Source organism: Tachypleus tridentatus, chromosome 1 (assembly GCF_004210375.1).
Source record: "Tachypleus tridentatus isolate NWPU-2018 chromosome 1, ASM421037v1, whole genome shotgun sequence".
NCBI lineage: Eukaryota > Metazoa > Arthropoda > Merostomata > Xiphosura > Limulidae > Tachypleus > Tachypleus tridentatus.
Window position 1 is genome coordinate 116,060,567 of NC_134825.1, and position 25,047 is coordinate 116,085,613.

The 25,047-nt window shown below is 35.6% G+C and overlaps 1 long non-coding RNA gene across 1 annotated transcript in view; it reads left to right on the forward strand.

Moving 5' to 3' along the window:
• LOC143222240 (uncharacterized) overlaps window positions 1-12,078 on the forward strand; it is a 119,292-nt gene extending 107,214 nt beyond the window's left edge. The window contains exon 3 of the long non-coding RNA XR_013012120.1: window positions 8,602-12,078. This is a non-coding gene — a long non-coding RNA (uncharacterized LOC143222240). The remainder of the gene's footprint in view (window positions 1-8,601) is intronic.
• Window positions 12,079-25,047: the final 12,969 nt, after the last annotated feature.

Sequence of the window (25,047 nt, forward strand, 5' to 3'; positions counted from 1 at the left end):
TAACCCCAGTTTTCCTGTTGATACATAGAAAATTCATGAAACTTTAAAAATTATGGTAAATCATAGACTAGATTGATTTAAACACAAAGCATCACGGGTATAAAAAATCGATTTTTAATGGGTGTTCTAAGCCTTTAAGCTTACAGCTGAGCCTCTGGGGGCTGGTAACTTGATGTTTTACGTTCATAAAAACCGATGTTTCTACGACAACAACCCTAATAAAAATAGTATAAAGTGAACTAATTCAGAACACGTCGCAGAACAAACGTGATTACAAAAAAAAAAAAAAGTGGAAACTTTAACCTAATGGAAACTAACTAAGATTACGCTGCTATTAATTGCCAAAGATAAGAACCATGATTAACGGACATATTAAGGTTCTCAGGTGAAAAAGAAAGGCCCGGAATTTTTCTGAAATTGTTAGGTTTTAGCCACTCTCTTCAACTAATTTGAAAGGATAACTTGAAAACAAAACGTGGGCTTGCTTAGATTTCGATTCTATCTTCAACCAGTTAATTAGCCATGTACTTTTATCAGGATTTTTTCAAAGTATTAGATTAAAATTTATTAATAACGTTCTATTCCTTGTGTTATTATGAAAAAAAAAAAAAGTTTCCATTGGAGGTACCTGAACATGTAAAGAAAAACAGGAGAAATACCATGATAATTATAAGTCTTCCAATGAAAATGCGATTAATATAGGGACTTAAACTCTAAAATGCGAGATTCGATTCTCCTTTTTGTATTGAATTTCGCGCAAAGCTACACAAGGGCTATCCGCGCTAGCCGTCCCTAATTCAGCAGTGTAAGGCGAGAGGAAAGACAGCTAGTCCTCACCACCCACTGCCAACAGTTGGGATACCCTTTTACCACTGAATAGTGAAATTGACCGAAACATTATAGCGCCCCCACGGCTGAGAGAGCGAACATGTTCGGTGTGACGGAGATTCGAACCCACGACCCTCGGATTACGAGTCGAACGCATTAACCCACATAACCATACCGGGCCAGATTCGATTCCTCACGGCGAATACAGCAGATAGCCCAGTGTGGATTTGCAATATGAAAGAAAGAAAACAAACAACCATGAAGAATATTCTTTTAAAGGTATGGCTAATGTAAAAATGATTTATTCTAGGAAAAAAATAAACATATAATCTGCAAATACAAAAACTGAATCAAATAAAAGGACTGACTGTAACTTCTATAACGCGACCACACCATAAACGTGTTCACAACATCACATCTAGAATCCAGGAAACTCAGGTCCGCAGCCTGAAATGTCATTCATTAGGAAAGTCCAATCTACATTGAATGTTATATTTTATCACGTATAAGATGCTGTTTTCACTAGAAAGTGTATCATAATCACATATAGGTCCACTGGTGACTCCTGCCAATGTTTGAAGACAATATTTCTGATAAAATATATCCCAAAAGTTTTGAGAAATAAAGAATAATGATATAATACATCAACTACACTAAATTTACCATATCGTTATAATACATCAACTACACTACATTTACCATATCGTTATAATATATGAACTACACTAAATTTACCATATCGTTACAATATGTCATTTACAGTACATTTAGCATATCGTTATAATATATCAACTAAACTACATTTACCACATAGTTATAATATATCAACTACACTACATTTACCATATTGTTATAATATATCAAATAAACTACATTTACCATATAATTATAATATATCAACTACACTACATTTACCATATCGTTATAATATATCAACTACACTACAATTTACATATCGTTATAATATATCAACTACACTAAATTTACCATATCCTAACAATATGTCAATTACAGAACATTTAGCATATCGTTATAATATATCAACTAAACTACATTTACCACATAGTTATAATATATCAACTACACTACATTTACCATATCGTTATAATATGTCAACTACACTACATTTACCATATTGTTATAATATATCAACTAAACTACATTTACCATATAATTATAATATATCAATTACACTACATTTACCATATCGTTATATGTCAACTACACTAAACTTACCATATCCTTACAATATGTCAATTACAGTACATTTAGCATATCGTTATAATATATCAACTAAACTACATTTACCACATAGTTATAATATATCAACTACACTACATTTACCATATCGTTATAATATGTCAACTACACTACATTTACCATATTGTTATAATATATCAACTAAACTACATTTACCATATAATTATAATATATCAACTACACTACATTTACCATATCGTTATATGTCAACTACACTAAACTTACCATATCGTTATAATATGTCAACAACACTACATTTACCATATCGTTATAATATATCAACTACACTATATTTACTATATCGTTATAATATAACAACTACACTACATTTACCATATAGTCATAATGTGTCAACTACACTACATTTACCATATAGTTATAATATATCAACTACACTACAGTTACCGTGTAGTTATAATATATCAACTACATTAAACTTACCATATCGTTATAATAAATCAACTACATTACATTCACCATATCGTTACAATATAACAACTACACTACATTTAACATATAGTTATAATATATCAACTACAGTACATTTAGTATATCGTTATAATATAACAACTTCACTACACTTACCATATTGTTATAATATACCAACTACACTACATTTACTATATAGTTATATATAACAACTACACTACATTTACCACATTGTTATAATATAACAACTACTCTACATTTACCATATTGTCATAATATATCAACTACAGTACATTTACTTTATCATTACAATATAACAACTACTCTACACTTACCATAATGTTATAATATGTTAACTACACTACAGTTAACATATCGTTACAATATAACAACAACACCAGATTCATCATATAGTTATAATATATCAACTACACAACATTTACCATATCGTTATAATATGTTAACTACACTACATTTACCATATAGTTATAATATGTCAACTACACTACATTTACCATATCGTTATAATATGTCAACTACATAACATTTACCATATCGTTATAATATATCAACTACAGTGCATTTAACATATCGTTATAATATAACAACTACAGTACATTTATCATACCGTTATAATATGTCAACTACACTACATTTACCATATTGATATAATATATCAAATAAACTACATTTACCATATAATTATAATATATCAATTACACTACATTTATTATATCGTTATAATGTGTCAACTACACTACATTTACCATATCGTTATAAAATATCAACTACACTACACTTACCATATGGTTATAATATGTCAACTACACTAAACTTACAATATCGTTACAACATATAAACTACACTATATTTACCATATCGTTATATGTCAACTACACTACATTTACCACATTGTTATAATATATAAACTACACTACATTTACCATATAGTTATAATGTCAACAACACTACATTTACCATATTGTTATAATATATTAACTACACTACACCTACCATATCGTTATAATATGTCAACTACACTAAATTTAGCATATAGTTATAGTATGTCAATTACACTATATTTAGCATATCATTATAATATATCAACTACACTCCATTTACCATGTAGTTATAATATATCAACTACAGTACATTTAATGTATCGTTATAATATAACAACTACACTAAACTTACCATATTGTTATAGTATATCAACTACACTACATTTACCATATCGTGATAATATATCAACTACAGTACGTTTACCACATCGTTATAATATATCAACTATACCAAATTTACCATATCGTTATAATATGTCAACTACACTATATTTACTATATCGTTATAATATTACAACTAAACTACATTTAACATATAGTTATAATATATCAATTGCACTACACTTACCATATCGTTATAATATGTTAACTACACTACATTTACCACATCGTTATAATATATCAACTATACCAAATTTACCATATAGTCATAATATGTCAACTATACTACATTTACCATATCGTTATAATATGACAAGTACACTACATTTACCATATAGTTATAATATATCAACTACACTATATTTAATATATCGTTATAATATGTCAACTACATTACATTTAGCATATCTTATAATATAACAACTACTCTACATTTACCATATTGTCATAATATATCAACTACACTACATTTACCATATCGTTATAATATGTCATCTACACTACATTTATCTTATAGTTATAATATGTCAACTACACTACATTTACCATATCGTTATAATATATCAACTATACTACATTTTCCATATCGTTATAATATATCAACTACACTAAATTTACCATATCCTTACAATATGTCAATTACAGTATATTTAGCATATCGTTATAATATATCAACTAAACTACATTTACCACATAGTTATAATATATCAACTACACTACATTTACCATATCGTTATAATATGTCAACTACACTACATTTACCATATTGTTATAATATATCAACTAAACTACATTTACCATATAATTATAATATATCAATTACACTACATTTACCATATCGTTATATGTCAACTACACTAAACTTACCATATCCTTACAATATGTCAATTACAGTACATTTAGCATATCGTTATAATATATCAACTAAACTACATTTACCACATAGTTATAATATATCAACTAAACTACATTTACCATATAATTATAATATATCAACTACACTACATTTACCATATCGTTATAATATGACAAGTACACTACATTTACCATATAGTTATAATATATCAACTACACTATATTTAATATATCGTTATAATATGTCAACTACATTACATTTAGCATATCTTATAATATAACAACTACTCTACATTTACCATATTGTCATAATATATCAACTACACTACATTTACCATATCGTTATAATATGTCATCTACACTACATTTATCTTATAGTTATAATATGTCAACTACACTACATTTACCATATCGTTATAATATATCAACTATACTACATTTTCCATATCGTTATAATATATCAACTACACTAAATTTACCATATCCTTACAATATGTCAATTACAGTATATTTAGCATATCGTTATAATATATCAACTAAACTACATTTACCACATAGTTATAATATATCAACTACACTACATTTACCATATCGTTATAATATGTCAACTACACTACATTTACCATATTGTTATAATATATCAACTAAACTACATTTACCATATAATTATAATATATCAATTACACTACATTTACCATATCGTTATATGTCAACTACACTAAACTTTACCATATCATTTATGTCAATTACAGTACGTTTAGCATATCGTTATAATATCAACTACACTACATTTACCACATAGTTATAATATATCAACTAAACTACATTTACCATATAATTATAATATATCAACTACACTACATTTACCATATCGTTATAATATGACAAGTACACTACATTTACCATATAGTTATAATATATCAACTACACTATATTTAATATATCGTTATAATATGTCAACTACATTACATTTAGCATATCTTATAATATAACAACTACTCTACATTTACCATATTGTCATAATATATCAACTACACCATTTTACCATATCGTTATAATATGTCATCTACACTACATTTATCTTATCGTTATAATATGTCAACTACACTACATTTACCATATCGTTATAATATATCAACTATACTACATTTTCCATATCGTTATAATATATCAACTACACTAAATTTACCATATCCTTACAATATGTCAATTACAGTATATTTAGTTATAATATATCAACTAAACTACATTTTTACCACATAGTTATAATATATCAACTACACTACATTTACCATATCGTTATAATATGTCAACTACACTACATTTACCATATTGTTATAATATATCAACTAAACTACATTTACCATTATAATTATAATATATCAATTACACTACATTTACCATATCGTTATATGTCAACTACACTAAACTACCATATCCTTACAATATGTCAATTACAGTACATTTAGCATATCGTTATAATATATCAACTAAACTACATTTTACCACATAGTTATAATATATCAACTAAACTACATTTACCATATATAATATATCAACTACACTACATTTACCATATCGTTATATGTCAACTACACTAAACTTACCATATCGTTATAATATAACAACTACATTTACATTTACCATATCGTTATAATATGTCAACTACACTACATTTACCATATTGATATAATATATCAATAAACTACATTTACCATATAGTTATAATATATCAACTACATTAAACTTACATTTATTATATCGTTATAATATGTCAACTACACTACATTTACCATATCGTTATAAAATATCAACTACACTACACTTACCATATGGTTATAATATGTCAACTACACTAAACTTACAATATCGTTATAACATATAAACTACACTATATTTACCATATCGTTATATGTCAACTACACTACATTTACCACATTGTTATAATATATAAACTACACTACATTTTACCATATGGTTATAATATCAAACTACACTACATTTACCATATTGTTATAATATATTAACTACACTACACCTACCATATCGTTATAATATGTCAACTACACTAAATTTAGCATATAGTTATAGTATGTCAACTACACTATATTTAGCATATCATTATAATATATCAACTACACTACATTTACCATGTAGTTATAATATATCAACTACACTCCATTTACCATATCGTTATAATATATCAACTACAGTACATTTAATGTATCGTTATAATATAACAACTACACTAAACTTACCATATTGTTATAATATATCAACTACACTACATTTACCATATCGTGATAATATATCAATTACAGTACGTTTACCACATCGTTATAATATATCAACTATACCAAATTTACCATATCGTTATAATATGTCAACTACACTATATTTACTATATCGTTATAATATTACAACTAAACTACATTTAACATATAGTTATAATATATCAATTGCACTACACTTACCATATCGTTATAATATGACAAGTACACTACATTTACCATATAGTTATAATATATCAACTACACTATATTTAATATATCGTTAGAATATAACAACTAAACTACATTCACCATGTAGTTTTAATATATCAACTACACTACACTTACCATATTGTTATAATATGTGAACTACACTACATTTAGCATATCGTTATAATATGTCAACTACACTACATTTACCATGTGGTTATAATATCTTAACTACACTACATTTACCATATTGTTATAATATATCAACTGCACTACATTTACCATATAGTTATGATACATCAACTGCAGTATATTTAGCATATCAGTTGAGAATGAGGCATTTCACTTAATACTAGTATTGTAGGCGTTATTTATATGATTAACTTTCATGAGTTACAAGTGTTACGGTGTGAACTGAGTTAAGTGAATGAATTGTAGTTATCGTTTAACCTATTAACAAATCAGTTTTTTATGTTGAATTCCTCACGTTGTTGACCGAAATTAGACAACTTTTGTGACTCTGTGTTTCTTGTGGATTAAGTTATGTGCATCGGTTACTTCAGTGAAACTAATATTTGAAAGTGATGTGATAATGGGTGCAAAGTAAGTCTTTTAGGTGCTGGAAGTGCAGAAATTGATTTATGTGTTTTCAACATTTAGCTTGGTGTTGTTGTTTGTTAATCTGTTGAACACGCTGATATGAACTAACAACGTTCTATATCTCATGTTATAATTTTATTTTTCCATGTGATTAATTTTTATCTAATCTTGAATATCTTTTCACTGTGGGCATTTTACGTTAGGTACGTAAACACAGTGATTTAAAACAAGTAAAAATAAAACAAGAACATTTTGATGAGTAATTAATGTTACTCAAGTACGTTTGTTTTATTTGTTTTTTGAATTTCGCTCAAAGCTACTCGAGGGTTATCTGTGCTAGCCGTCCATAATTTAGCAGTGTAAGACTAGAGGGAAAGCAGCTCGTCATCACCACCCACCGCCAACTCTTGGGCTACTCTTTTACCAACGAATAGTGAGATTGACCGTCACATTATAACGCCCCCATGGCTGAAAGGGCGAGAATGTTTGGCGCGACGGGGATGCGAACCCGCGACCCTCAGATTACAAGACGCACGCCTTGACACGCTTAGCAATGCCGGGCCTTACTCATGTACACGACATTGTTTTGAATTTCACGCAAAGCTACACGAGGGCTGTCTGCGTTAGTCGTCCCTAATTTCGCAGTGTAAGACTAGAGGGGAGACAGTTAGTCATCAACACCCACCGCCAACTCTTTTACCAACGAATAGTAGGATTGACCGTCATATTATAACGCCCGGACGACTAAATGGGCGAGCATGTTTGGTGTGAAAGAGATTCGAACCCGCGACCCTCGTATTACGAGTTGAGTGCCTTAACCACCCGGCCGTGCGGGGCCTACTTGACATTGTAGTTACCATATTATTGTGCTAGAACTGTTACCTAACGATAGAAGGTTGAATAGTTATGTTGGTTTTATATTTCAGAACTTCACGTGAAGCTACAGAAGAACAATCTGTGGAAAGTCGTTTTTAATTACAAATTGATGGTCTAGAGGGAGTGCAGCCATCAACAGTAGCCACGACTTGAATCTTGACAGCCATCAACAGTAGCCACGACCCAAATCTCGGTAGCCATCAACAGTAGCCACGACCCGAATCTTGACAGCCATCAACAGTAGCCACGAAATCTTGGTAGCCATCAACAGCAACATCTTGACAGCATCAACAGTAGCCACGACCCGAATCTTGGCAGCCATCAACAGTAGCCACGACCCGAATCTTGGTAGCCATCAACAGTAGCCACGACCCGAATCTTGGTAGCCATCAACAGTAGCCACGACCCGAATCTTGGTAGCCATCAACAGTAGCCACGACCCGAATCTTGGCAGCCATCAACAGCAACCACGACCCGAATCTTGGTAGCCATCAACAGTAGCCACGACCCAAATCTTGGTAGCCATCAACAGTAGCCACGACCCGAATCTTGGTAGCCATCAACAGCAACCACGACCCGAATCTTGACAGCCATCAACAGTAGCCACGACTCGAATCTTGGCAGCCATCAACAGTAGCCACGACCCGAATCTTGACAGCCATCAACAGTAGCCACGACCCGAATCTTGACAGCCATCAACAGTAGCCACGACCCAATCTTGGTAGCCATCAACAGCAACCACGACCCGAATCTTGACAGCCATCAACAGTAGCCACGACCCGAATCTTGGCAGCCATCAACAGTAGCCACGACCATCTTGGTAGCCATCAACAGTAGCCACGACCCGAATCTTGGTAGCCATCAACAGTAGCCACGACCCGAATCTTGGTAGCCATCAACAGTAGCCACGACCCGAATCTTGGCAGCCATCAACAGCAACCACGACCCGAATCTTGGCAGCCATCAACAGTAGCCACGACCCAAATCTTGGTAGCCATCAACGAGCCACGACCCGAATCTTGGTAGCCATCAACAGCAACACGACCCGAATCTTGACAGCCATCAACAGTAGCCACGACTCAGATCTTGGCAGCCATCAACAGTAGCCACGACCCTAATATTGGTAGCCATCAACAGTAGTCACGACCCGAATCTTGGTAGCCATCAACAGTAGCCACGACCAGATCTTGGCAGCCATCAGCAGCAACCACGACCCGAATCTTGGCAGCCATCAGCAGTTGCCACGACCCTAATCTTGGTAGCCATCAACAGTAGCCACGACCCGAATCTTGGTAGCCATCAACAGTAGCCACGACCCGAATCTTGGCAGCCATCAACAGCAACCACGACCCGAATCTTGGCAGCCATCAACAGTTGCCACGACCCTAATCTTGGTAGCCATCAACAGTAGCCACGACCCAAATCTTGGTAGCCATCAACAGTAGCCACGACCCGAATCTTGGTAGCCATCAACAGTAGCCACGACCCGAATCTTGGTAGCCATCAACAGTAGCCACGACCCGAATCTTGGCAGCCATCAACAGCAACCACGACCCGAATCTTGGTAGCCATCAACAGTAGCCACGACCCAAATCTTGGTAGCCATCAACAGTAGCCACGACCCGAATCTTGGTAGCCATCAACAGCAGCCACGACCCGAATCTTGACAGCCATCAACAGTAGCCACGACTCGAATCTTGGCAGCCATCAACAGTAGCCACGACCCGAATCTTGACAGCCATCAACAGTAGCCACGACCCGAATCTTGACAGCCATCAACAGTAGCCACGACCCGAATCTTGGTAGCCATCAACAGCAACCACGACCCGAATCTTGACAGCCATCAACAGTAGCCACGACCCGAATCTTGGCAGCCATCAACAGTAGCCACGACCCGAATCTTGGTAGCCATCAACAGTAGCCACGACCCGAATCTTGGTAGCCATCAACAGTAGCCACGACCCGAATCTTGGTAGCCATCAACAGTAGCCACGACCCGAATCTTGGCAGCCATCAACAGCAACCACGACCCGAATCTTGGCAGCCATCAACAGTAGCCACGACCCAAATCTTGGTAGCCATCAACAGTAGCCACGACCCGAATCTTGGTAGCCATCAACAGCAACCACGACCCGAATCTTGACAGCCATCAACAGTAGCCACGACCCGAATCTTGGCAGCCATCAACAGTAGCCACGACCCTAATATTGGTAGCCATCAACAGTAGTCACGACCCGAATCTTGGTAGCCATCAACAGTAGCCACGACCCGAATCTTGGCAGCCATCAACAGCAACCACGACCCGAATCTTGGCAGCCATCAACAGTTGCCACGACCCGAATCTTGGTAGCCATCAACAGTAGCCACGACCCGAATCTTGGTAGCCATCAACAGTAGCCACGACCCGAATCTTGGCAGCCATCAACAGCAACCACGACCCGAATCTTGGCAGCCATCAACAGTTGCCACGACCCTAATCTTGGTAGCCATCAACAGTAGCCATGACCCAAATCTTGGTAGCCATCAACAGTAGCCACGACCCGAATCTTGACAGCCATCAACAGTAGCCACGACCCGAATCTTGGTAGCCATTTTTTCGCAAAAGAACCATGAATTCATATCCCAGGCACCCCATTCTGGGTCATCACGCCCAATCCAGAGACTGTAAAATGTGCCAAGAAAGAATGAAACACGTTTTATCTTTATACGTTAAATCTAACTGGCCAGATTAATGAATATTAATCCTAACGTGGATTACCTTCGTAATACCTTCATTTTCTGCGATTATTAAAACACCATATTGAAAAGGTTCTCAGAACTGTAACACTGTAAGTATAAGTGACACACTGTTATCTAAATACAACGCGAGTTGGTTGTTGCTAACGTGAATAGTAAGGTTATTGGAAAAGGCTTTTCACAATTTTTATAAAAAGTGAAATCATTTGATATATGAGTTAGTAATGAAGATCCCCCCACTAGTATAGCGGTACGTCTACGGATTTACAACGCTAAAATCAGGGGTTCGATTCTCCTCGGTGGACTCAGCAGGTAGCCTGATGTGGCTTTGCTATAAGAAAAACATACAAAATAAATGAAGAAAATAAACCTACTTTTCCATTAACTGTGGTTATTTTTTTTTAAACGGTTAAGTTGTAATTTCAATAAAACTTTTGATAAGGTAACTCTGGAGAGGCATAATATATATTTTCTTTACCAGGTAATGTTTTGAAAAACGTCTGATTTCCTCTTAATGAAAATGAGTTTTACTCTGTTATTCATCGTGGTGCCAAAGCAGACATCCTCTACCAGTACCATAAACTAAAACAAAGCTCTTATCTGACTCAGTTCAAAGCTCTTATCTGACTCAGTTCATTTGATTCTGAAACTTTTATTTTAATAAATGCAAATCAAGAAAGCATAGAATGTTCTTATATGTTACATTCAGAATCTATTACATCGTTAAGAAAGAGAAAAAACAAATGTTCTTTATTTTTGTAGGCAACAATAAAAAGTTTTATTTCAGTCAACGTTTCACCCTCGTGGCTTCATCAGGACAATTTGTATAAAACCCGTTAGTCTTTTTGGAATGTGGATAAAATATATACTGAAGAGATCATCATAATTGGTTCCAAAATCTTTTACCTGACGGCTTCTGAGAAACTAGAGAACATCATAACTGGCTCCAAAATATTTTAGTTAGTTTTTTTTTTTTTTAATGGAGCCATCATAATTGGTTCCAAGATCTTTTACTTGACGGTTTTTGAAAAACTAGTGGCCATCATAACTGGTTCCAAGATCTTTTACTGGACGGTTTTTGAAAAAAACTAGGAGCCATCATAACTGGCACCAAGATATTTTAGTTGGTGTTTTTTTTTTTAATGGGGTCATCATAATTGGTTTCAAGATCTTTTACTTGACGTTTTTTGAAAAAAACTAGGGGTAATCATAACTGGCTCCAAGATATTTTAGCTGGTGGTTTTTTTTAAGAAATGAAGTCATCATAATTGGTTTTAAGATCTTGACAGTTTCTGATAAAAACTAAAGACAATTTTATTATAATACAAAGCTCTGAAGGGCAATGTCTTCATATTCTCCATCAGTATATCCAACTCGATGTCTATTAGAAACGTTATTTAATGTACTCCCACTTTTCATAGCCATATTTATTTGGCTCTGCCCACTCTTACCAAAATTAATTAATTAATTAATTAATATTAATTGAGTAATTTCTCTGTCAACATTTTTTTAAGATTCATTTCCCTTGCCAGTTTATATGTTGTTTTTGTCGAATATTGGCATGAAGCTACACGAGGGTGACACGCACCAGCAATCCCTAATTCTGAGTCCTCAGGTGGATCAGAAAATAATTTAAGGACTTACAACGTTAAATCTGCGGGTCGATTATACGTGGTGAACGAAGCGCTGGTAGCTCATGGCGTAATTTTGCGCTAAAAGAAATAATAAACTCAGAGGGTCGGTTGCTACTTAAAAGCACCCACACCTAATTTCTAGGAACGTGTTTTAAAGGCAAAGAGACGTGAGCCATTGACCCTAGGGACAAAAGACTGGCAGGCTAACCAATAGGTCACACCCCACATAAGCTTTAAATAGAAATAATTGTTTTATTCATTTTTAAGTTAAATCAAATGCTTTTCTAAGTCGAATATATACTGAACTTTAATGTTCTACTATACAAACGTTTCACTTGTACTTCCAATGCCTGTTAAATTACCGGAATTTCCACCTTCATGCACAAGTGAGCTAAATGGTCAAGTCAGTACAGTTAGCTTCAGTTTCAGTTCTGAGCTATTGACCATTGGGAAGGGAGATACCCACCTAGCAGCAAAGTTCCACACAAAAGTGGCTCTTTGGATCAAATAGTGGAGTTAACTGTCACATTTATATCGCGCCCATAATTGAAAGTACATATCACTAAGGTCAGGCACATTTCTTCTTTAAAGGGACTAAAAAATGACCAATAACAATCTCAAAATATATTAATGTATTAAACATATAATATTATGTATAGATATATACACTCCTGGCCAAAATCTTAAGGCCAATGAACATAAAGAAAAAAATATGCATTTTGCGTTGTTAGATTCGACCACTTATTTGAGTAGAGATTCGAAAGATGAAAATAAGAAAAGGGAAAATAAAAATCTCAGCATTTAATAGGGAAAATAAAAATCTCAGCATTTAATAGGGAAAATGTGAATACAATGAAATTAGCCTAAATACTAGCAGGTCAAAAGTTTAAGACCATACTGAAACGAAGCATTAATAGGTTAACACGTAACGAAATTTAGTCATTTGTGTTCAACCATTAGCGTTGTCAACATCTACCACTGACATCTCCTGTGTTGCATTGGGTAAAAACGTGACAGAGTTTGAACGTGGCAGAATTGTCGAGTTGCAAAAGCAAGGTCTCTCTCAACGTGCTATCGCTGGTGAGATTGGACGTAGTAAAACTTCTGTTACAAATTTCTTAAAAAGACCCTGAGGTATACAGAACGAGAATTTCAAGTGATCGGCCCAAGAAAATTTCGCCGGCGTTGAGCAGGAGGATTCGACGGGTTGTCCGGCAAGACACCAGCCGATCGTCGAATCAGATTAAAGCCCTTACGGACGCAGAATGCAGCTCAATAACAATAAGACGGCATCTGCGACAGAAAGGCATTAAAAACCGTAAACGTCTTCAAAGGCCACGCCTCCTTCCACACCACGAAACAGCTCGGTTAAACTTTGCTGAGAAGCACCAAACATGGGACGTAGAAAAGTGGACGAAGGTTTTGTTCTCTGATGAGAAAAAAAAATTTAACCTGGATGGTCAAGATAGCTTCCAACGTTACTGGCACGATAAGGATATCCCACCAGAGACATTTGCTACACGACACAGTGGAGGTGGTTCCATCATGATCTGGGGTGCTTTCTCCTTCCATGGAACAATGGAGCTTCAGGTTATACAGGGGCGTCAAACAGCAGCTGGCTACATTGGCATGTTGGAGAGAGCATCCTTATTGACTGAAGGCCCTCGTTTGTGTGGAAATGACTGGATCTTTCAGCAGGACAACACTGCAATCCACAATGCCCACAGGACAAAGGACGTTTTCATGGCGAATAACGTGATTCATTTGGACCATCCAGCGTGTTCGCCCGAACTGAACCCCCTTGAAAATGTTTAGGGATGGATGGCAAGGGAAGTATATAGGAATAGACGTCAATTCCAAACAGTGCATGATCGTCGTGAAGCCATCTTCACCACTTGGAATAACATTCCAGCCAGCCTTCTGCAAACGCTTATATCGACCATGTCAAAGCGAATGTTCGCAGTTATTCGCAGTGATGGCCGTGCAACTCACTACTGAGACCTCTTGTTGGGAATTTCCTAACCTGTTTAGGACTTCTTTTTGAGAGGGTCTTAAACTTTTGACCAGCTAGTATTTAAACTAATTTCATAGTGTTCACATTTTCCCTATTAAATACTAAAAAAGTTTTTATTTTTATTTTCCCTTTTCGTTACGTGTTAACCTATTAATGCTTCGTTTCAGTATGGTCTTAAACTTTTGACCTGCTAGTATTTAGGCTAATTTCATTGTATTCACATTTTCCCTATTAAATGCTGAGATTTTTATTTTCCCTATTAAATGTTGAGATTTTTATTTTCCCTTTTCTTATTTTCATCTATCGAAGCTCTACTCAAATAAGTGATTGAGTCTAACAACGCAAAATGCATATTTTTTCTTTATGTTCATTGGTCTTAAGATTTTGGCCGGCAGTGTATATTTGATATATATACACACTATATGCTAATAAACAAAAACAATCCCAAACAAAAATCAAATCAAAGATGTTGCACAAATAAAAATGGTCCCCAGGGTACGGTCTATAAAGTGGTACATAAAATATATCTCAGGTTTTAGTTGACTATCGAGCGATAATCTATACATATTGTATGTATATATATACATTTACACACTTTAAGCATATACATGTTACGTGAGTGTGTGTATACATAAAGAGAGAGACACACAGAAAGTCCAACATCTAGTTAAACTTCTATCTGGTTACAACTTATATACAGTCGAGCTGTAATCTGAAGAGGATCCGAACTTGTTCGCCACGTCGTTTCAGGTGACCCCAGCCCTTTGTAGGAGTCTGTTTTATATTAACATTAATTAAAAATTGGAGTTTTAACCCAGTTACTTGTGAAAGACAAAAACATTCAAGCTTCATTTTAAACAAAACTTGAAGTATCCGTAATGTGTAAGTTTTACAAAACATTGGTACAGCCAATCAATCCGACACTCTCTCATAGTCGATTAGTTTTAAAATAAAAATCTTAGGGGTACATGAAAGGATAATATTAGTTTGAGCATTTGGAGCGTCAGTGTCTTTGATATTAATTAAGAAAGAGAAAAAATAGGACACAAAATGGCTATTATCAAGTTTCTCAAATTATTATGTCTGATATAAAGATAGTTAACGTCGGTGTACAGCTATTTGAAACCGCTGTCATGTTGTAAATCATATATATCGGCAGACATCTATACCTATATTTTCTCCTTATAGGGTTATGTATATGACAACATATTAACGGAGAAAGCTGAAGAAACTACGGAGTGTTTATCGATGTTGAACTTTCAGTGGGTTAAGCTGACCCTATCAAGCAACTCTAAATCCACAGTGGATATAAGCGAAAGTACACCACCGTGAGATACTGCTTTTAATAGATCTATTTTTCGACTTACTGCATTCGTCATCCGATTAATTCGGCTAGCTGCAGTTAAAAAAACCCAAAAAAAAAACATACTTGTATGAAACTACTTTAGTTCTGTTCATTTATCACCTGGCGTACATCCAGGATGATTCTTCAATATTGTTTTAATATAGATAAAAATAATCTAGTGCGTCAGAAAGTTTAGTTGATACTTGAAGGAAACCACTTTATGAAATATAAATCATTAATTCTCAGAACAACTTTCAATGTTTATGAGTAATAAAAAACAACACGCGAATACTTGTGAAATATCTAAGTCTGTATTCGATATGGAATAATTTCCGGCTAGGCCCGGCATGGCCAAGCGTGTTAAGGTGTGCGACTCGTAATCTGAGGGTAGTGGGATTGACCGTCACATTATAACGCCTCCACGGCTGAAAGGGCGAGCATGTTTGGCGCGAAGGCGTTATAATGTGACGGTCAATCCCACTATTCGTTGGTAAAAGAGTAGCCCAAGAGTTGGTGGTGGGTGGTGATGATTAGCTGCCTTCCCTCTAGTCTTACACTGCTAAATTAGGGACGGCTAGCACAGATAGCCCTCGAGCAGCTTTGTGCAAAATTCAAAAACAAACAATACTTTCCGGCTACCTGAACCAGTTCCCTCTACAACCGTTTGTTTGTTTCAGAATTTCGCACAAAGGTTATCTGAGGATAACCGTCCCCCATTTCGAACTGAAAGGTATTACATTGCACTTAACAACACAACAAAAACATTTAAAAACGTTCCTCTATGGTCAGCGGGTGTATCCATATTCCATATCTGGTATTTAGCGTTATGTTTTGTCCTCAGGCTTAGAGGCTTTGAAGCTACAACAACAGAAGGTTTCTAATAACCTTAACGCTAATCTTCCTATTAATAAAACTAAAAGGCATTTCATCAACCATTTAAAAATATTTCAATGATTCTCGTAAATTGATTGCTTTCTGTTAGCAAACTCAGATGTATTTATGGCAATGTTTCTTTATTTGTTGCAAATTTCGCGCAAAGCTACAAGAGAGCTATCTGTGACTAGCCGTCCCTAATTGAGCAGTGAAAGACTAGAGGAAGCTAGTCTTCACCACTCACCGCCACTTCTTGAGCTACTCTTTTACCAGCGACTAGTGGGATTGACTGTCACTTCATAACGCCCCCACGGTTGAAAGAGTGAGAATGTTTGGTGGGACGGAGATTCGAACCCGCGACCCTCAGATTGCGAGTCAAACGTCCTAATCACTTGGCCATACCTATGACAATGCCACTGTATTGTTTCTTTTCACAGCACATTTGATTCGACTAATATATCTTTCAACACAATATAAGGAATGCCAGTGGACATATAACATGTTACACATTTATATTTATTCTGAATTTTTTTTAGTAATAAAGAATACAATAAAACTCCGTTAATCACCTAATATTGAAATAACTTACGCTGAATTGGTTATTACTTCCAGCTTATCAGATACAGTAATACTTATCCAACATTACGAGGCTTCAAGAACAGATTAATAAAACTCACAAACGAAATGTCTCGTCACTTTTTAAGCACAACATTCATTCATTTTCACTTTCGACAAATTATTTATTAGAAGTTTTACAGATTATTGCAACCTCTTTAAAACTTAAGTACACTTAAGTTTCTTAAAAATAATTGAAAATAATAAAGAGCCAATCAGGTGTTTTGCCTATTGTTAGTTTTATTTACCATATTTAGTTTAAACTCGTACTATATATTATTAATATGGTCATCTGAATGAAACTAAATAATACTATATAACTGTTCCATATATGGTACGATATTATACCATTAGTTAAATTCATTCATAATAATTTGCACATTTACAATGTTTTAACTGTATTATTATTAAGACTTCTCGGGAATTAAGTTTACTCTTTGACCTTTACAGAAAACTTAACATTTAGTATTTCCCCTTGTCAGCTGTATTTAAAAAAAAAAACATTTAATATTGTTACGTATTAATTGTACTAACAATTTTCTAATTATGTATTATTTATTTTTGAATTTCGCGCAAAGCTACACGAGGGCTATCTGCGCTTGCCGTCCCTAATTTAGCAGTGTAAGACTAGAGGGAAGGCAGCTAGTCATCACCACCCACCGCCAACTCTTAGGCTACTCTTTTACCAACGAATAGTGAGATTGACCGTTAATTTATAACGTCCCCACGGCTGAAAGGGAGATCATGTTTGGCGCGGCGGGGATGCGAACCCGCGACCCTCAGATTAGGAGTCGTACGCCTCAACAGGTTTGGCCATGCCGGGCCATTATGCAGTGTATAATCCAGGCATTCATATAATTTTTAACCGTTATTTATACTCTCATAAACACCACGTGTAGCTAATTTTCATAACCTTCTTGTTAAACCGAAACAGTGATCTGTGATACAGCAGTTTCTCTGAGGTGTCACGTTCCCCTAAAGTTAAACCTGTCGAAGTGGTTTATTTGGGTTTCATTGGTCAAAGGACCATTTTTAATGGACGTAGTGAATGCTTTGCTTATTCGATTATACGATAGTATTTGAATGTAACAACTAGTGTTTGTAAACCACACCCAATTCTTTATGTTATTATAATTTTAATACATAGTAATGTTTTTTCACGTTCTTACTGTTGACCCAACTAATAAAAGAGTGCATTCTAAATATTTATACGTAAGAAAATTATATTTAATTAGCTATATTTATTTGCAGATGATTTATAGTTTTCATTTCAGCAATTACTTTGCTTTGATCAGAAATTAACATTAATAACACATTTGTTACTAGGGTTCTTGTAAACAGTAACATTATGAACCGTCAAACAATCTGATAAAAAATAGTTTCGATAAATACATTTAAAATATATATGATGTTTGTGTCCGTAGAAGATTCGAGGGTTAACACGATAAGAGTAGCACGAATTATATAAACCTCATACTAAGTTACATCCTAAAATATTTTGGGGTTTATTACCGACTTCGGTCGTTACTGTAGACCAGTTTGCAACAACGCTCATATTATAAAATGTGTCATTACCAAGTGTCCTAATATATACACTTCACACTCTAAGGCTTCACTTTTAAATACACAAAATAAAGACTTACTTGAATTTCGTATAAGCAAAGGAGTAAGAAAACCTTTCATGTAAACACTGGTTTCTACCCATGCTATATGAGTAAGAAAACCTTTCATGTAAACACTGGTTTCTACCCATGCTATATGAGTAAGAAAACCTTTTATGTAAACACTGGTTTCTACCCATGCTATATGAGTAAGAAAACCTTTTATGTAAACACTGGTTTCTACCCATGATATATGCCAAGATGTCGTGATCACAGAAAATTGAAAGTTACAGCTGTACTAATAAGATGAAGACAGCCTTGGACGATACTGTACCACTTATCAGTTGCACTCCATGAGATGCCTGGAGCAAATCCACCAGAGCACCTGATGAAGTACAATCAACTGGTGGCGACTTCTTCTAAAACCCATACTGTGGTTGGTGAACGCGACGAACGTTTCTCTTCTGTAGACTCTAGCAAAATCACTAACTTAGTCACTGATACTAAATATTAAGCGTAATTTACGAACGGATGCCCCACAGAGAGAACATAGTAAATTGGTTACATTACAGTTCGGTTCATTATATTAAAAACACGTTGTTCTATCATTCACCCAAGTTCTTTTCTATGTGAATAAATTTTACAGTACTGTTATACCAATAATAATTTAAAAAAGCATATTAGATGCATTCTTCTAAAGCTACGTTATTTAATGTAAATATAATGAATTGTTCAATATACATCGAAACCTATTTTTCTGAACAGAGTTGGCCCGGCATGGCCAAGTGTGTTAAGGCGTTCGACTAGTAATCCGAGGGTCGCGGGTTCGAATCCCGATCGCACCAAACATGCTTGCCCTTTTAGCCGTGGGGGCATTATAATGTTACGGTGATTTACACTATTCATTGGTAAAAGAGTAGCCCAAGAGTTGGCGGTGGGTGGTGATGACTAGCTACCTTCCCTCTAGTCTTACACTGCTAAATTCAGGGCGGTTAGCGCAGATAGCCCTCGAGTAGTTTTGCGCGAAATTCAAAATAACTAAATAACTGAACAGAGTTTTAAATACACCATGTTTATGAAGGTTACTCCACGTTTCAAAATCTTATCCCTAAAATGGCGGCCATCATTGATTCTGCGACCCACAACATTCCAACTGTTTAAGAGTCGAGAAGGACAGTTATACCAGTTAATTGGAAAGGCTTGGACTAGGTTGTTTTAAAACACAGCTCTTCTCATTCACAATACTTCCGTTACCTCTCTTTCAGTAATCCAATATTATTCATTTGAATACAATACACGATAGTGTTAACGATATATGGAAGAATTGATGGACACTGTACAGAACAAAATATACGTTCAGTAGCTTCATCTAGGAATAGTTTGTTTGTTTTTGAATTTCGCGCAAAGCTAGACGAGGACTATCTGCGTTAGCCGTCCCTAATTTAGCAGTTTAAGACTACAGGGAAGGCAGCTAGTCATCGCCAACCATCGCCAACTCTTGGACTACTCTTTTATCAACGAATAGTGAGATTGACCGTCATATTATAACGTCCCCACGGCATAAAGGGCGAGCATGTTTGGTGCGACGGGGATTCGAACCCGCGACCCTCGGATTACGAGTCGAACGCCTTAACCCACCTGGCCATGCCGGGGCCTCTAGGAATGGACTTGATATGATAATGAAAATTGACGAAGTCCATATTGAAAACTTCTGAACTTCCTGTACCAAGTCGAAAAATATAATCCTCAGTGTGCTCTCAATGAAATTTAGCTCAATTAGAACAAACAGTCCGTAAAATATGATCATTTTAAATATGATACTTTCAACCTGAATTTCGAGCAAGCAAGAGAAACCATTTTGTTCATTCAGGATTTTTTTTTGTTTACGTTATTGGCGTAGATAGAAAGGTTCTAGTATGGTAATCTATAAACACTAACTTAAACCCAAAACTACGTGACACAGATACATTATCACGCGTATTTTTTTATCTTGGATATGCGCGTAAGGAAAATACTGTTCACCTAGAATATTTGAAAAATTTGGAGAAGCTCCTTGCAGCTTCGTGTGTACACTGGTCAACAGGGGGCGATAAAGAAGTTTAATCACTTCAGTAGGCTTGCGTCAGTATTCTTATACAAAGTTTGTGTTTAGTCCCTAAACATAAAAAGGATAAAACACGTTAATTAACAAAGGTTCAAAGTTATATTACAATTAAAATAAAACATTAATAATTATACATATTATACAACATTCTTAAATAAGTCTGCTGTATGTCAACTGAAAAGTAAATTTTTAATTAGTTAAATACACTTCCATCTTTCAAGATAAATTCTTTATCACAAAACAAACTCATATTTCTACGTCAGTAGGAAACCTTAAGAACGAACGATACCCGTAGATTAGATACGCAGCTCAGATAAGTGGTGACAAACCTGAACTGTTACATCACAATATTATTTTAATGGCGTTACTCAATCGAAAACTACGCCTTGTTGAGCAGGGTATTCGAAATGTATTGCGTAAGCGACACGATTTAAAACTAGCTCTATCAATACAACACCATTAAGTCATTCCATTTTCCATGATATGTACGTTCGAGATTCCAAACCAGCTACAAAGTTAGGCCTACATCTTGACTTTAGTTTCAAAACTTCTTTTGTTATCTGATAACGGACGAAAATGATGCGTTTCCAGGCTAAAGTCAACACTTACTTTATAAAACCTACAACGACAGACGATAAACATTTTCACTCTACTCCTCCGTCGTTCTTAAGCCTAAAATGTCGTATTCTAGCTTTGCTTTCGAACGGCATGATGGGACAAGTAGGATGCATTTCCGGTCGTTTGGCTTCGTCTAGGTGTTGACAGTTGCAACAAAAGAAAGAACTTTCGTCACTAGTTCAACTTCCGTCCGTGTTTACGTCACAGCCTTCTTTTCCTAGTATGTGAATTAGGGTGCAGGGATACGTTGGTGTAAATTGTAGGTTTTGACAAAGAAACCGCATCGGTTGACGCAATCCTTTTACGGTTGGTTGCTAAGATGCAGAGGTCCATGAATGGAAGGAAGAACGTAGGCAGGAGGTTGATACGTCACGTAACGTTATGAAATGACCGTGAAATGTTTTGTTGTAGTCTTTTCTCGAAAGCTTTTGGTTCTAAATTCGCAGAGACTACTTTCCATAACACTTTTTACCATTTATTAATCAGCCTCTGTTAATATTTCGGTACCTACTAAAGTCTTCTGTCATAAGAAATAATGATTGTTTTTGTTTGTTTGTTTTTTGGGAATTTCGCACAAAGCTACTCGAGGGCTATCTGTGCTAGCCGTCCCTAATTTAGCAGTGTAAGACTAGAGGGAAGGCAGCTAGTCATCACCACCCACCGCCAACTCTTGGGCTACTCTTTTACCAACGAATAGTGGGATTGACCGTCACATTATACGCCCCCACGGCTGGGAGGGCGAGCATGTTTAGCGCGACGCGGGCGCGAAAGAAATAATGAACCTTCATCATTGGAAAAACTATACTTAAAAATAATGTTAAGTATAATACCATGGTTACACTACAACTTTCGTGGTTTATTTTGTTTTAATTTTACACTAAAATATCTTACACTTATGATTATTTATAACAAACAAGTATGAAACATGAAAGCTGCTTTTGAACGAGACCGTCATTGTCATAAAAACAAGAAAAGAGTCGCCCGGTAACAAACTATTCAACAGTCGTTTACCAGCACAAGATGAGAACGCAAAAATAAGGTTTTGCTGAAACACATTTAAATCTGATAGCAAATACGGCGTTCGACTGGTAATCTTAGGGTCGCGGGTTCGAATCCCCGTCGCACCAAACATGTTCGCCATTTCAGCCGTGGGGCCGTTATAATGTGACGGTCAATCCTATTATTCGTTGGTAAAAGAGTAGCCCAAGAGTTGGCGGTGGGTGGTGATGACTAGCTGCCTTCCATCTAGTCTTACACAGCTAAATTAGGGACGGCTAGCGCAGATAGCCCTCGTGTTGCCTTGCACGAAATTCAGAAACAAACAAATAAATATCGTCTATCAAAGCGCATCCAAGTTCGGCTGGTATAGTGATACGGGAAATGCAGAAACCAATTCCGTTCCGACTGTGTTTAATAATACACACTTAATAAGCAATGACTCAGGGATATGCAACAAAATAGCTTACTCATTCCGAGTAACGGTTGCGTTCTCAGTCTCCAAGAGATTTGTGGGTACAAATGGTGGCTCCTTGAAACAGAAACAACACCAGTTGAATGGATACAAAAAAACATTGGTTCACTTTTCTGGAGGCCCTACGGTAGAGTTATAATTCACGTAAAACTATAAACTTCTTTCAAATACATTAAATAGCAACTAAAGCTATCGCTGTTATGTTGTACGGTTCTTTGAACAATCGTTGTTATTCATATTTGAGGATTTGAAAAAAACCCACAAAAACGTATGTAGATTATCCGGTTTAGTTTTGGTGTTTTTCTATATTAGTACTGAAATATAAGAATTGCTTATTGTAATCTTACCTTCTTAATTTTATGATAATCTAACTAAAGTTTTGAAACCTGGTCAACTACGCATTGAAAAGACTGATACACGGCTCACTTCAGTCCGGTTCGCATTATTACAGCCGTTCGGTTTCCCCTTGAATTAACTGGTCCAGACTACAGTCACTTTTCTACTAAACGCTGGCACTGCAATAGACAGCAGTTTAAATAGCAGCACGAATGACACATGCCGTTCAGACAGACTTTTGTACCTATTTGTTTAAATTAGGTCTACTAACATTTAACGTGAGGCCGAACCACACCTGTTCAAGTATCGACAATGAATAGGAGAACTCTTTAACACGCAGAAATTCGCGTCGTCACCAGATTGAGTGCACTCAGTCGATGTGGCAAGTCTATTCTTCCAGTCAGTGTGTCACTCAATGAAAAGCTGCTTCTTGGAAAACTCACACGCATGTGAGTGCTACCGCCCACGCAGCCGCCAACGAATTTTGACGTGGGTTAGTTGTGGTTTTACCAAGAAAGCAAGGCCTAGCAGTAGCACAGTCCTGTGTCCGGTTATTCGTCAGCCCATAGCAGCTGGCTGGCTGGTCTGCTTTTCGGCTTGGCAACAACGCAACACGACCTTGTACAGAATTCGCAGGAATAATTCCTGGCAAATACGTGCACGTGCAATGTATGATTCACTGACCTCGCGCTTAGCTGCGCGTGAAGCAACGAACAGCCAATAAGAAATAAATTTTTAACCAAATGTACAGGTGTCTCGTGATAATTGGCCACTGTCCAAAATGACATATAGCAAACGATCAAATTATAATCACACACGATTAGAAGGTAATATAATCCAGTATGCTTTGATGTGGTTTGGTATTTATATCAAAGCCGTCGCACGCAGATACAACAAAACTACGCAATACGCAGGTAAAAAAAAGAAGTTACATGTACTCGAGTGAATAATATTATAAATATTTTTACTTTTAGCGTGGCAAGGAACATCCGTTTCATTATTTTATGTTCTTTTGATTTGATCCAAACACCTGGAGTTTGAGTTGTTTTTGTAGTCAATGTTTACAAGAAAACCAAATTACAGCTACCCTAACCAGTACAGCCGAATTCGTGTTTACAGACGCGTAGACTCACAATCAAAGAAAAGTTA